The sequence below is a fragment of the Cyprinus carpio genome, unplaced genomic scaffold (genome assembly GCF_018340385.1).
Source record: "Cyprinus carpio isolate SPL01 unplaced genomic scaffold, ASM1834038v1 S000006745, whole genome shotgun sequence".
NCBI lineage: Eukaryota > Metazoa > Chordata > Actinopteri > Cypriniformes > Cyprinidae > Cyprinus > Cyprinus carpio.
In genome coordinates, this window is record NW_024879344.1 from 40,334 (window position 1) to 56,425 (window position 16,092).

At 38.5% G+C, this 16,092-nt stretch overlaps 1 long non-coding RNA gene across 1 annotated transcript; it reads left to right on the forward strand.

Annotated features, from left to right (window-relative positions):
* Positions 1–533: 533 nt before the first annotated feature.
* LOC109096942 lies at positions 534–3,765 on the forward strand. The gene is made up of 5 exons (XR_006159790.1): positions 534–669; positions 781–849; positions 1,449–1,523; positions 1,706–1,786; positions 3,161–3,765. It is a non-coding gene; the product is annotated as an uncharacterized LOC109096942 (long non-coding RNA).
* The last annotated feature ends 12,327 nt before the right edge of the window (positions 3,766–16,092 follow it).

Sequence of the window (16,092 nt, forward strand, 5' to 3'; positions counted from 1 at the left end):
TGAATTTCAAACGATTAACACTAGCTAGTGTAAACGGCACCCTCTTGCGGTGTTAACACGGAAAGTAACCCATATTAACACTGTTGAGTGTTATTAATAACATCCGGGACATTTTCTCGTGTGCGCGCATAACCCATCTGAAATATTTTTCAAAGACGCCATTTTCTTTGCTCGAGATGCGAAGTGCATATGGAATTAAAACAGCGAAATAAAGTGTTTAGTCTTACTTGCAAAATATGTTTTGTAATATCATATCGTTTTATAACGATATTTATGTGCTGTATGCGCCTAAACGTTTCTCAGAGACATTTCCTTTCACTCGCGATGCGGAACAGACGAGGGATTTTTTTCAAAAAGGGAAAATCCGAAAGTAAGTGTTTTATCTCATTTAAAATATGTATTTTATAACATCACATTGATTTAAGGTAATAATTATGTGCTGTACACTCCTAAATCTTTTCTTAGAGAGATATTTCATTTCACCAACGATGCGAAGTAGACAGGGAAGTTGGTTTTAACAAGGAAAACACCGACAGTAACAGCCTCATTTACTTATTTTATAAGATAATATTACTATATGACGATATTTAATTGCTGCACACCTGAACAAGCCTAACGTTAACGGTTTCTCACAGATTTGAATTGCTCTGAAGTGCGGAAACACCAGAAGTAAGTTAACCGTTTTAAATCTTACCTCATTTAAAATGTGTTTTATAACGTCATATTATTTATAGTGATATCTGTCTGCTGTAAGTTACACTCCTAAACTTTTTCTCAAAGATATTTTATTTCACTCGCGATGCTCTGGAGCAGATGGGGAAGTTGGTTTTAACAAAGAAAACACCAAAAGTAAGTGTTTTATTTATTTTACGATGTGTATTTTATAAAATAATATCACTTTATGACGATAGTTATATGCTGTGCGTGCCAAAACGATCCGTAACATTTTCACAGATGAAATCTGAATTTGAAGGGAAAGGCCAGAAGTGTTTTTTAACGTTAACTTAACTTACCTCATTTATAATACAGTAACTTATTTATTTTGCAACGTCATAATGTCTAACCACTGTAAAACTGCTCAAATATAAATGGCAATATAAGTAAATTGTTCTTGTTTGTCTCATGAACAATTTTTGTGATTTCATTTCATGAAATGAGTTTTCATGATGTTGTGTCCTTATATTGGATTTGAGTGCTGTTTTCCTTGAATTAATTTGAAAATAACACTCTTCAGTAAACTCAAACTTTCTATACTGAGTGAGTTACATTCTTCATCATTCAAAGTGATTTTGTGTCCTCACAAGTCTTGGAGTATGGCACATGAGTTGCAGTTAACTACTTTGTTTAGACACTTTATTATGTTATTATTTTTAAGCATTGTTTTGTATTTAGCAAAAGGGAGTTGTATGCGTTTGGAATTACAATTTTAAATAAACTATTTGTTACAGATGGTTCATGCTGGCTTAACAGAAAAATCAAAAGGAGATGATGTGCTTGAAGAGTATGAAGCCACCAATATATGAGTAAGCCACAATTGCATATTTTAAGATTATCATGTTTGTCATGTTTATTTTTTATAATAATAATAATAAAGAGTCTGATCTCTTTCTAAAAAAATGTCAACCGTAAGTTTGTTTTAATATATATACATTTGGACTGTCATTTATTTATGTGCTGTCCCATTTATGTGTATTCATTTTAATAGGAGTTGTCCAACCTCAACGCAGAGAGATCAGTATGCACTTGGAATTGTGACTGTCTCTGTCGTTAGAAGACCCATTTTCTAGTAAGACTGACTTTCTTTTTACAAAATACATTTACAGTGAATTAAATGCTTTCCTTAAAGGGATAGTTCACCCAAAAATTCAAGTGAAAGGGTTAGTTCACCCAAAAATTAAAATTATCCCGTGATTTATTTACCCTTAAGGCAACCTAGGTGTATTTGACTTTCTTCTATCAGATTAATCCAATCTGAGTTTTATTAAAAATGATCCTTGCACTTCCGAGATTTATAATGGCAGTGGGTGGGACTTTTCTGTTCAACAGTCCAAAAGAAGTACAATAAAATGCATCCATCCCTAATGACGTGACATGACATACAGCCAAGTATGGTGTCCCCATACTCAGCATTCGTGGTCTGCATTTAACCCATCCAAAGTGCACACACACACCGTGAACACACACCCGGAGCAGTGGGCATCATTTACGCTGCAGCAGTTGGGGGTTCAGTGCCTTCCTGAAGGGCACATCAGTCGTGGTATTGAGGTAGTAATAAACAGTGCCTCACACGGCTAGGGGTGGTGAATAAAGGCCTGGTGTAGCGAATCAATGCGTTTTTGTAAGAAAAATATCCATATTTAAAACATTATAAACACTTTCCTGTGCTAACTTTAGTGTGTTCCGGGCGGATGACGTAGGACTTTGGTGTAGCGTTAGCTCCAGTGAGAAAATGCTAGTCACGAAAGAACCAACGCTTGTTTACAAGACCATTGGAAAACCAGTCTCCTCTTGGCTTTCATTGAAATCCTCCGACACTTCTCTTTACAAATCCTCTCTCCTCCGCTCTTCAGTGTTCATCACTTCTCACCATGCATGCGCTTCGCCGACGTCCTACGTCATCCGCCCAGAAGGGCTTTCACGTACAACCTTTAGTGCAAGCTAGAGAAACATTTTATTATGGAAGAATGCACTTTATTTCACTTCTTTTGGACTGTTGAACAGAAACACCCACCGACTGCAATTATAAAACTTGAAAGAGCTAGGACATTTTTAATATAACTCTGTCTGGATTAATCTCAAAGAAAAAAGTCATATACACATTGGATGCCTTGAGGGTAAGTAAATCATGGGGTAGTTTTAATTTTTGGATGAACTAACCCTTTAAGTCATAATTTACTCACACTTGTGTTCTAATGCTGTATGTTTTTTTTTTTTTTTTTTTTTTTTTTTTTTTTTTTTGGGACCTGCTTGTCCTTATAATCTCAGTATATGCCAATCAATATCAAGCTTTTAAAAAAGATGCAAAAGTGTCAGAGTGGTCCCATGTATTTCTTCTGTAGATTTTTCAAAAAATAACGTTTGATAAATGGATTTGAAAATATCCTGTTTTTTTTTTTCTTTTTTTAATAATTATTATTATTGTTGTTTTTCAATTTTACAGGGGAAGGTGTTTGATGCTGCAAATAGGAGTGGATATCTTGCTTGGCTGAAAACTGCTGAGAAACGCATCTTGTCGTGCTGAAAAAAAAGAAGTCTAGAAGAAAGAAAAAGACTATTCTCTCCAAGGAGGTCCAAACACCATCACAGACATTGATTAGTGAGCCTTAACATGTATTCTGCATTTATGGTAATGAATGGAATGCTGTTGTTTAACCTGATAAATGTCAGCATTATAAATCTTATGACATTAAGAGTACATATGGACCAAATAAGAATGTTTTTTGTGTCTTTGCACTGATTTGCTTTGACATTATGATGTTTAATTGTTGTAAGGCCATGCTCTTTACATTGAATTTTAGATTTAGAATTTATTTATTTGTTTTTATTTTGAATTGCTTTGAATTGAAACATTGAAAGTGAAGACATTTTGGTGCAGGGAAAAAAATTACAATGTTTCAATAAAATAAATAAATGTAAACATTTATTGTTTTGTGGGTTTATTTTTTAATATTTTCACCTGAACACTGGGGCAGTGTTGAACAGTTAATCCATCAGTGTTAACTTTGAACACCAACTTTGGTGTTCTCATCATCAATTCTGGTGTTAATATTTTACACCTTAAGAGTTTTTGGTTAACACTGTCAGAGTGTTAATAATGCTAACTCTTTCAAAAGTGTTAATTTAACACTTTACTGGTGATTCCCATATATACTCTGGGCAAGTGTTAATTTTAACTCTGAGGGAGTTAAATCCACTCTTTAAAATTTGCTGTGTATGTTCTTTGATAGTTATACTTATCTTGTTTCTTTTACATGCAGTTTATGTTCTTTGATAGTTATAATCTTATTTCTATTACATACAGTTCTAACTAACATTAGAGCTCTTAGCTCTCCGGTTTGAATATTGGTCAGAATATTAGAATACTGAACATTTAACATTATGTCAGATATAACTGATAATTAAATATGTCTTAAACATCAACAGGTTCATGTTCATGTTTGCCTTGAGTTTTTGGCGAACGTTTGCAAAACGGTCTGAGTTAATTATCCGCCAACATACAGTGGAACTGTAGTCTATGTGAGTTGGACGAATAGTTACCGTTAGAATGGAATGTTTACACCAAATCAAATATGTAATCGCATGATGCTAGCTACTGCCAGAGCCGTTAAATATGATATTCTCAATGGCTCTGGCTACTGCTAGTTCGCCAGCTGAAACGTTACCCTACTTAAAACGACACTAACGAGACGCTTACACACGTTTGAACAACAGTGTACAAAACAAACATTTTATATAGATATCATATTCTAATTAAATGAATACTTACAATCACACAAAGAATGTCCTTGACGATGATCAATGAGCTGCTGCTGCTCGTGTCTGATAGCTAAATCATCCGTGTAACAGCTGTTCTAAATAAGCTTCATCTGATTGGTTAATAATAATCCCATGTCAGTATCTTGCCTCGCTATTGGGTCAACTAATATAGTAGGCAACCACGTTTGCCTACATTGTTACGGGTCGTGCATTATGATTTCAGGGAAAATGTGCAGAATGTGGCAACACTTTTCATATCGTTGAGAATAAAACAACCGTGCCAACTTTACAAATCCAGGTTCTCCCTCCATGGGGATCATCCATTTCGAAAAGTAAAGCAGATACGGACCCTCGGCCCACCGTCTATTATTGTTTGTGGGCTTTGTGTAAAAAAAAAAAAAAAACCTAACAAAAAAAGCCTGGCTTTTAACACTTTCGCTAGGTATTCGAATAAATGAAAACACAATACTTACATTTCAATGTGAATTCCCCCACAGAACTCTCAGTTGTCATCTGCGCGCAAGTGATTCTAGGATATGGTAGGGTGCAAAGTGTCCATCAGATGTACACTTCATTTTCCCGGAAAATGGAGGGCGCATTTGACGTCGCTTTCAAAATACGTCAGCCTTCGTCACTCCGCAGTGACGCAATCGGCCTTGGAATTCGGTCTTAGAAGGGCCCATTCTGACTTTGGGACAGTTTACATCGTGACACTCACATCCGCAATTCGGAGTGCGTACACTTCAGTTTGGGACAGCCTTTGTCACGCCGGTGTGACGCATTCGCACTTCAAATGCGCCCTCCGGAGTCCATGTACTTAAGTTTGGGACACAGCTCTCAAATGTGTGCGTCAGATAAGAGAGACAACAAAAAAGTGCAGTGTTGGGGGTTCTTCAGGACCAGGATTGGGAACCACTGCAGTAGTTAATCACCACATTCCAAGAACAACCTAAAGAGTCCTCTCTCAGCCATATGAGGGTCATAAAAATGACCAATGACCCTTCTAACGCCCAATTGTCTGGACCGGTTTCCTGTCTTGCCTGGTTCTATCCTTCAGGGGATCAAAACTGTTAAGAAAAACTTAACTCAACCAACACAGCACAAAGAACTTCTTGTCAGGAAATATTCCAGCAACAGATGCTCCTGGCACCCATGACCATTTAACGCATGAATTAATTAAGCTGATAAACACAAATGGACAGATTTACACTGATGTTTCCCCGGCTTGACAACTCACAGGATCGCCCAAGCATGACTTTCTTAACCCCACTTTTCCCCCTCCTCCTTCAGACATTTCAAGAAAACGCACGTCTTGTTTTTACAGAAAAAGAAACACTCAAACTTGCACAGAGGATTTCTAAATGACAATCATTTAAAAGAACAAAAGGGCAACTATATTCACAAATAATCTGTTTTATGTCTTATATATGCTTGATGTGTTTCATGTAATTGGTGCAACTTTAATCAATGTTTTATAACCTGTTTTAGCAGATAAAGCTATGTGTGTGTGTGTGTGAGAGATATGTGAAGTTTAGTGTTGAATGAAAGCTTGTTTATTTGCAATATCTGGGTGTGAATGAAATGTGATTTTTGGTATCATATGCATGATTAAGAAACTTTATAGAAATGTGAACAAAACCTGCAAATATATTTCCCCAGTGATAAATTAAAGCATCATGTTAATTTATACATGAAGAGGAACCCTACAGGGCGTGGCTAAGCCTTGCAACAAGCTGATTTGATAGCCAGGAATCTTCGAAGTCTTGCAAACAAAGAAACCCTCAGACAAACTTCCGAAACTCCTACGTCACAAGGTGAACCTCCATTCAACCACGAGGGCTCTCCCAAAAGACGTACGCCAAATGACCAATCAGCAACGCAGTGATTTCCCCTCTACTGGAGATTTACATTTAATCATTTAGCAGACGCTTTTATCCAAAGCGACTTACAAATGAGAACAGTAGAAACAATCAGATCAACAAGAGAACAACAGCGGTATACTGTACAAGTGCTATGACAAGTCTCAGTTAGTCTAGTACAGAACACGTAGCCAGGTTTTTTTTTTTTTTTTATATGATAGACAAGAAAAAGAAAAGGTAAGTACTAGTATTAGTTGGTTAAGTGCAGGCGAAAAAAGATGAGTCTTTAGATGTTTTTTGAAAATGAGCAAAGACTCGAATTGAGATCGGGAGGTCATTCCACCAGCTGGGCGCAGTCCAGGAAAAAGATGAGCCAACGAGGAAAACCTCTCTCAGCTCTCAACTCAAACGCAATTAAACAAGGTCTCCTTACTAGCTGTAAAACTGGTGCGACAGCGGCAAGGAACCAAAACTCCATCAGTGACAGAATGGAGAAAAAACCTTGGGAGAAACCAGGCTCAGTCAGGGGGCCAATTCTCCTCTGGCCAGACAAAACCAGCAGTTCAATTCCAGACTGCAGCAAAGTCAGATTGTGCATAAGTTTCCTGTGGTCTTGTCCCGGTGGTCGTCGGAGACAAGGTCTTTACAGGGGATCTGTCTCTGCGGCTCATCTACTTGTCCTGGTCTCCGCTGTCTTTCAGGGCTATAGAGGTCCTTTCTAGGTGCTGATCCACCATCTGGGCTGGATACGTACTGGATCCAGGTGACTACAGTGATCCTCTGATCTGGATACAGACTGGATCTGGTGGCTACAGTGACCTCGGAATAAGAGAGAAACAGACTAATATTAGCGTAGATGCCATTCTTCTAGCAATTTAGCAAGTACATTGGGTGTTATGGGAAGTGTTCCCGGTTCCGGTTTACCTAATTAATGCAGCCTAAAAATCCTTTAACGGATTTGGATATTAGAAACGTATTAGTGAAGTGAAGTGAAGTGACATACAGTCAAGTATGGTGACCCATACTCATAATTCGTGCTCTGCATTTAACCCATCCAAAGTGTTCACACTGTGAACACACACCCGGAGCAGTGGGCAGCCATTTGTGCTGCAGCAAGTTTGGAGTGGTTGTGTTTTTTGTTTCTTGCTCAAGGGCACCTCAGTCATGGTATTGCCGGCCTAAGACTCAAAGTCAAACTCGCTAACCATTAGGCCACGACATCCCCATATTAGTGTTTTATGTGTAAGACAGGTTAAAGAGATAGGTCTTTAATCTAGATTTAAACTGCAAGAGTGTTTCTGCCTCCCAAAACATGTTAGGTAGGTTATTCCAGAGTTTAGGCGCTAAATAGGAAAAGGATCTGCCGGCCACAGTTGATTTTAATATTCTAGGTATTATCAAACTGCCTGAGTTTTGAGAACACAACGGACGTGGAGGACTATAATGTAACAAGAGCTCGTTCAGATACTGAGGTGCTAAACCATTCAGTGCTTTATAAGCAGGGACGGGCACAGGAATTTTGAGGGGCAGTTGCTCTGACCTGAAAAAGGGCACCCCCCCCCAAAAAAAATAAAAATAAATACATAAATAAACTCACGGGTTATATGAAGGACTGAGAATAACAGGGACTTTATTAAAATATATATACACAAACTAATCAAAATATATGTAAAATATATGTAAAACACTGAAATACAACACTCAATCACCTTAACTACTACTAATAATAACACAGAAAAACATGATTTGAATCATGAAAACCCCAACATCAATATCCCTATCAATATCCTGTCAAGTCACTGATAGGTTTCTCCAAATTTACATACTAAACATGCAAAGCTTCAAAGGAGAAGCCCCCCTATTAGGGGCCATTTCAACAAAAATCTTCAGAACTTCTTTCTTGTCGATTCCTATGTCCTTCTCTATGGCCAGCAGGAGGAGGTCAGACAGCCGCTCTTGACCACACTGATTTCTGAGCCTTGATTTGACCAGCTTCAGCTTTGAAAATGAACGTTCTACCATTGCAGTGGACACGGGTAGAGTGGCATATATTTTGATTAGTTTGAATAGTGTGGGGAATATGACTTTAGCATTGTTTTCCTTGAATAATTCGAGCTTAGACTTGACTGTCCTCTTGGGACACTTGTAAGACGCATGGAAGACTCTCAGCTCTGTTTGAAGGTTGGTCTCTTCCCCCTTAAGTCCATAAAACTCACAATGTGAATGTGCTGTATCAGCACCTTGGCCAATATCCTTCCACTGCTCTGGGTCAGTGAGTCTCTGCAGTGACATCACAATGTACCGAGTCTTCCCTTCCCCTTAAAATCTTCTCTCAAGCTCCTGTCTCAATTTGTCCAGAAAGGTATAGTATGTCCTTCCCCTGTATTATTCCTCCAATGTCTGGACTGCATCATCTTCTCTTTTCAATTTCTTTGTCTACCTGGAATATTTGTGGGAATGCTTATGTCATTTTCCTCTGCAATTGTTGTGGCAGTGTTGTATATTTGTGAGAATTGGCTGTCTCTCCTCAGTTCCACTACTCGCTTCAAGACACCATCTAACACTGAGTAAGCAGCAGCCAAGTACAGGTCATCCTGCTGGAGTACTTTTGAGGCAACTGATGTCTCCATGAACACTGGTGTTGCTATTTCAAGACACAGCAAAAATTCAAAATCTATGCTGCTCAACAACATTTTGGGGGGGGGGGGGGTTCACACTCTCTCAGATCTCTCAAGTACTGTAGGGCAGCAGGGAGGACCTTCCTAATTGAAAGCATCTTCCCTGCAGCTCATGTTGTGGTAAATAGCGTTGAACGCAGCATTAAGATCCAATAGCACTAATAGAGAGATACAACCACGATCAGATGATAAGAGCAGGTCATTTGTAACTCCAAGGAGAGCAGTCTCTGTACTATGATACAGTCTAAATCCTGACTGGAAGTCCTCACAGATACAATTTTTCTCTAAGAAGGAATTTAATTGTGAGGATACTACATTTTCTAGTATCTTGGACAGAAAAGGGAGATTCGAGTTTGTCTATAATTAACTAGTTCTTTGGGGTCAAGTTGTGGTTTTTTGATGAGAGGCTTAATAACAGCCAGTTTGAAGGTTTTGGGGACATATCCTAATGACAATGAGGAATTAATAATAGTCAGAAGAGGATCTATGACTTCTGGAAGCACCTCTTTTAGGAGCTTAGATGGAATAGGGTCTAACATACATGTTGTTGGTTTAGATGATTTAACAAGTTTATACAATTCTTCCTCTCCTATAGTAGAGAATGAGTGGAACTGTTCCTCAGGGGATCTGTAGTGCACTGTCTGATGCCATACTGTAGCTGACGGCTGCATGGTTACAATTTTATCTTTAATAGTATCAATCTTAGAAGTAAAGTAGTTCATAAAGTCATTACTGCTGTGATGTTGGGAAATCTCAACAGTTGTTGATGTTTTATTTTTCGTTAATTAGCCACTGTATTGAATAAATACCTGGGGTTATGTTTTTTTTTCTTCTAAAAGAAATGAAAGTAATTAGATCTAGCAGTTTTTAATGCTTTTCTTAAGGGTGCGAGTGTGCTCATTATACCATGGTATCAGACTGTTTTCCTTAACTTTCCTTAAGCGTAAAGGAGCAACAGTATTTAAAATGCTAGAAAAGATAGAGTCCATAGTTTCTGTTACATCATCAAGTTGTTCTGAGGTTTTGGATATGCTAAGGAATTGGGATACATTAGGAAGATTACTTACAAAGCAGTCTTTTGTTGTAGAAGTGATGGTTCTACCATACTTGAATTTACAGTTTAAGCTATATGAAGTTTGCACAAAACTAAATAATGATCTGAGATATCATAGCTTGGCTGCATAATTTCAACACCATCAACATCAATTCCATGTGACAGTATTAAATCTAGAGTATGATTTCGACAATGAGTAGGCCCTGAGACGTGTTGTCTAACAACAATAGAGTTCAGAATGTCTATAAATGCTGATCCCAGTGCATCTTTTTCATTATCGACATGGATATTAAAATCACCAACAATTAAAACTTTATCTGCAGCCAGCACTAACTCTGATGTAAAATCAGCAAACTCTTTAATAAAGTCTGCATGGTGCCCTGGTGGCCTTTATACAGTAGCCAGTACAAACATCACAGGGGATTTATCATTAACACTTGTTTCTCTGGATAATGTTATATGAAGCACCATTACTTCAAACGAGTTATACTTGAAGCCCGCCCTCTGAGAAATACTGAGAACATTGTTATAAATTGAAGCAACACCTCCCCCTTTATCTTTTAGATATGGCTCATGTTTATAACAGTAATTTTGGGGGGTATACTCATTTAAAATAATGTAATCATCAGGTTTTAGCCAGGTTTCTGTCAAACAGAGTACATTTAGATTATGATCAGTGATCATATCATTTACAAAAAGTGCTTTCATAGAAAGAGACCTGATATTCAGTAAACCAAACTGTAACAAATTAGCTCAAAGTGAGATGAACATAATTAATCATAGCAGGTTATTATTAATTACATTCATCTTTAAGAATTACTTGTAGCATTATAGCATTAATAGTACAATAAAATGATTTGTTTGTCCACAGGACGGACAGTGTTAATCGTTTATTCACTCTAAGTAAACTTTTATAATTTTACTACTAATGCATTGCTCCCAGAGCATGTAACAAAACCGGAACATTAAAGTAACCTCGTCCTGTGAGCAGCAGGACGGACAACACAGACAACCAAGTACACTATAGGGGAACATGCAACATCTGACTAGACACAAACATACACACATTAAACATAGATACCAATGCAAGGAAGGAATGGATAAAGAGAGAGAGAGAGAGAGAGAGAGAGAGAGTGCTCGTGTGCAAGAGAGTGGAGAGTCATGGTAGTATTTACTCATAAACTAAATCACAACCGGTTAAGAACCATCAAAGAATCTCATCACCTTAATTAAAAGGGGTCAAAACCTAGAAGCGCATCTAAATAGTTAACAAGCGGTTACTTGCATTGGTTCTGTAGTCCCTAAGTAAAGTGTCCCAGTGGATGTATAATGCGTAGATTCCTTTTGAGTCCTGTTAGGAGTGAAACCTTCATCATTTCAACCATGGGTTGACTGCTCCGAAGTGAATTAACAAAGTTGCTGAAAACTGCCAGAAGATCGTAAACCTCCCCGGAAGGGGAGTCCCAATGTTTCCTAGGTGATGGGTTTCTCCAGGGAACCGCAAGTTAAGAGAAGACTACTTTTTGGGTGTGGAAGAGGTTTTATCTGGTTTCCCGGTAACACCACTTTTGGTTGGATTGACCAGTAACAAGACATATAGTTTCAGCGGGAAAGTGTTTCTTTGTCCCAGTGACACCTCATTTGCATGTTTGACTGGTGTGATTAACTGGTAACCCAAACTATGGTACAAATAGTATGATGCATTTTAGGATGACATTGTGTACATAATTGAGGAATAAAAAGCAGATCATTTTGATACCAAGGATGAAACATGTAGAAGATCTTAAAGCAGAGATACACTCATATACCTGAATATAAGCATTGAGAATCTAACTAATACAAACAAAGAATTGTAACTAGGCTACTACAATAGTGAAATATACAAATAATACATGCATATACCAGATACATTTGTAACGGATTAATTATAGTCTAAATCAGGGATAGGCAACTCCGGTCCTGGAGGGCCACTATCCTGCAGAGTTTAGCTTCAGCCCTCATAAAAACTCACCTGCCTGTATCTATCTAGTAATCCCGAAAACACTGATTGCCTTGTTCAGGTGTGTTTAATTATGGTTGGAGCTAAACTTTGCAGGACAGTGGCCCTCCAGGACCGGAGTTGCCTATCCCTGGTCTAAATGAATAAAAGTTTGTGTGTTGTGTATTGTGAGAATGTGAGTTGGCTGCTCAGCCAGGCCCCTTTGGTGTCTGGCATCGAGGGCTATCTAGTTTTCTCGGAATGTGTTTGAAGTCGGATGGGGAGACCTGTTCAGTATCTTCCAGATAATGGGGGTAAACATTGCCATTAAGCACTCATATAAATGTTTATCATGGGGCCAGATTCTGTAATTTATATGCAAATGTCAAAAGGCTAAAGGAATCTCTACAACATAAAGCCCAAACGATCATACATGATCCTAAGCAGATGCTACAAAGCTTTACCATTTGTTTATCCATATTGAATCTGTTTTTTATTTGTTGAACCTCAATTAAATTGTTACTCTTAAATTGGTTTGGACATTTTTTTGTATTTTCTAGTTCGGGGAACAGACACAGTCTCTATAGTGTGATACATAGGTGAAAGAGTCTGAGAATTAACTGACTTCTGTGACGTGAGGCAGGTAGCAGACGGTCGGTTTAGCCAGTCTGTCTGCTTCCTGACCTGGGCTCCAGTTAGTCAAGTACAAACTCTAAGACTATGTGCCATATTTCTAGAGAGAAGAGCGACACCACCCCAGGAGGGATGAAGACCATCTCTTTTCAACAGGTCAGGTCTGACCCAAAAGCTCATCCAATTGTCTATGAAACTTATGTTATTCTGCAGGCACCACTTAGACATCCAGCCATTGAGTGATGACAATCTGCTATGCATCTCATCACCACGGTAAGCAGGGAGGAGACCAGAACATATTACAGTGTCTGACATCGTGCTTGCAAGTTCACACACCTCTTTAATGTTATTTTTAGTGATCTCCGACTAAGTCGAACATCATTAGTGCCGGCGTAAATAACAATCTTACTGTATTTAAGTTTAGCATTAGCCAGCACTTTTAAATTTGCCAAGATGTCAGGTGCTCTGGCTCCTGGTAAACATTGGACTATGGTGGCTGGTGTCTCTATTTTCACGTTCTGTACAATAGAATCACCAATAACTAGAGCACTTTCATCAGGTTTCTCAGTGTGTGCGTCACTGAGTGGGGAGAACCTGTTTGATGTTTTGATCGGAACAGAAGAGCGGTGTTTTGACCCGCGACTATGCCGCCTCACAGTCACCCAGTTGCCCTGCTGCAGAGGCGCTGTTACCGGAACCGAACAATGTACAGGACTCCCTGAGCTAGTCGCATCCAAAGCTATATATAGAGCCCTAACATTTTTACTGTCCTCAATTAAAGTTTGAATGCGTGTCTCTAAATCCAAAATCTTCTCTGTCAGCCTAACTATTTCCCTGCATTTATCACACGTGAATCCCTCATCGCCGACAGAGAGAGATAAGCTATACATGTGGCAAGCGGTGCAAATAACAATAGCAGGAGAAGCCATTACTCACCGTGCTTGATGAAAACAACGAGTCCACAAAGGAGGCAAGAGTGGGTGAAGGGATGACAGAAGTGTAGGGCAGATAAAAGTCAGGAGTGGCAAAGTGATTGGGAATGGGCAAGCATGACCAGTGAGGCACCAAAGGAAGAAAAGTGGGTGGATGAAGGATGATCTGTCACAGTTTAGTTCTGTTTTAATCTTGTTTTTTTGTCTTATGATCCAGATTTCCTTGTGTTCCTGTCCTTAATTAGTTAATTAGTTAAACAGGTTTTTGCCTTTGAGTTGATTACCCTGTGTATATAGAGCCCACTGTTTTCCTCATCCTTTGTTCGGTCTCATTGATACTTAATGGTTGTGTGTATACCTGTTCGCGAAATTCATTAAATGTGTTGTAACCAGCATGGTGTGGTTTAATTCCAGGCTGCAGTACCAGTCAGATTGTGCAGAGGATTTGTATGGTTCCCGTGGTCTTTTGCCAATGGTTGTCAAGGTGACATGGTCTTTGCAGGGAATCTGTCTCTGGTGCGCATCTAGTTGACATGGTTTCTCTATGTGCTGATCCACCATCTGGTCTGGATATGGACTGGATCTGGGTAGCTATGGTGGCCATCTGATCTGGCCTCAGAATAAGAAGGAAAGAGACTAATATTATGGTAAATCCCGTTCTTCTTACGATGTAGCGAGTATAGTGGGTGTTATGGGAAGTGTTCCCGGTTCCGGTTGACCTAATTAATATGGCCTAACAATCCTTTAATGGATTTGAATTATAGACGTGTGATAGTGTTTTATGCGTATGCCAGGTTAAAGAGATGGGTCTTTACTCTAGATTTATGATGAATCAAAGTTCATCACAAGCAGCTTTTCCGGTAAATGAGCAGGCAAATACTAATGGTAGCTGTGTCCCAAAGTTGACTGTGCACACTTCGAAGGCCATGGACTTCGAAGACCAGGTCTCCAAAATGCACGAAGGCCTCTCCGAAGTGCGTTAGATGCTCCGCCTTAGCAGGATTTCCTAATTGCAACACCAGGTGATCCGGATTAATGCTTTGTCGCATACCAGCACATATCATGCCAGGATAGGTGGAGGCAGAATTGCTCATATTTGTTTTTATGTTTTACGTCATAATGGAGGAGACAGCGATTTACCAAAGGCTTAGCCAAGACTGAGGCCAGGTAAGTTAGACTGGTTTCTTGCATCCTTTGTTGGATTACAACTTTAAATGCAGGAATTGGCTTGGAGCTTACTTGAATAATGTAATGATACATATGAAAAACTACAAAATATATACACACACACACACATACAGCAGTATATCTTACAAAGGTCTGATTTTATATAGTTTATTGTCTTGACCATGGTGATCATATGTAGACAGGTTTGCAACCCGGATTTTTTAGACAGTTAGGCATACAATTAAAACTGAAAAAAGAAAAAAAAAAATAGAGCATAGTACAGCTTAATGTTCATTGGCAGCTGTCAGAGCTGAACAGTGCTCTGTATGATCGGTCCGAGTCCTTTAGATGCAACTTTTGATATAGTTAGCAATAATTTGTTAATATTCTGACAAAATGCTGTTACTTTCATTTTCAAAATAATCAGAGGTGGACTGTGAGGAAGCACATTTGTTAAGTATACTCGTACAAATATAAAGTACTAAGTTTTCTTTTTTTTTTCTCACAGGACAGCAGCACTACAAAAATATGGTCTTTTACAACATGATGCATTGTTGTAGATTAAACTACCCAACAGTATATTTAGTAGGCAACTTTAAATTTAATAACCTTGAACATATTTAGAGGTAAAAATGCAACATACAGTAATGCAGCAGTAATATTAATGCAAAACCATCCTGACATTTTTTTTTTTTCAGAACAATACTGTATACCTTTATTTTACTCTCAATACCTTAAGTATATTAGAGTATGTAAGAAAATACTTTTACTTAAAGAATGGTTCAGCCAAAAATGTAAATTCTGTAATCATTTACTCACCCTTAATTTGTTCCAGGTTTGGAATTTTCATCTTTGGGACTATTCCTTTAGCTAAGGTTTTAAATATGACTAGTAGTTTTTCGCCAATGTGGTATTAGTAATTACTAAAAGTAGTTTACTAAAGAATCTCAATAATTCTTCTACTAATTACATTGTCATAGCTCTAAACAATTTCTCTTTTCCTTCTTTGCCAAAATCAGACCAGACCCCTGTACTGCAGGATAAAGCTGAATGTGGCAGTGCTGGACAGGTTTTCAGTGGTTTTGGGCTGAGCAAGGAGGCCCTCACAGTGCTGCTGGATCTTCAGAGAAGTGAACGGGTGACACAATCCAGACCCTGTTGTTTCTCTTCTGTCTGCCAGTGGTTCATCAAACAGAGTGGTCTCCAGAGTGAGTCACCGCATTATCCTCCAAGTCGCTGAGGAGGTGCTGGCCATTCACCAAGAGATTCACCTGATGTTGTTCTTCTGGTGTTAAACCTAAGCTATTTTGTAAAC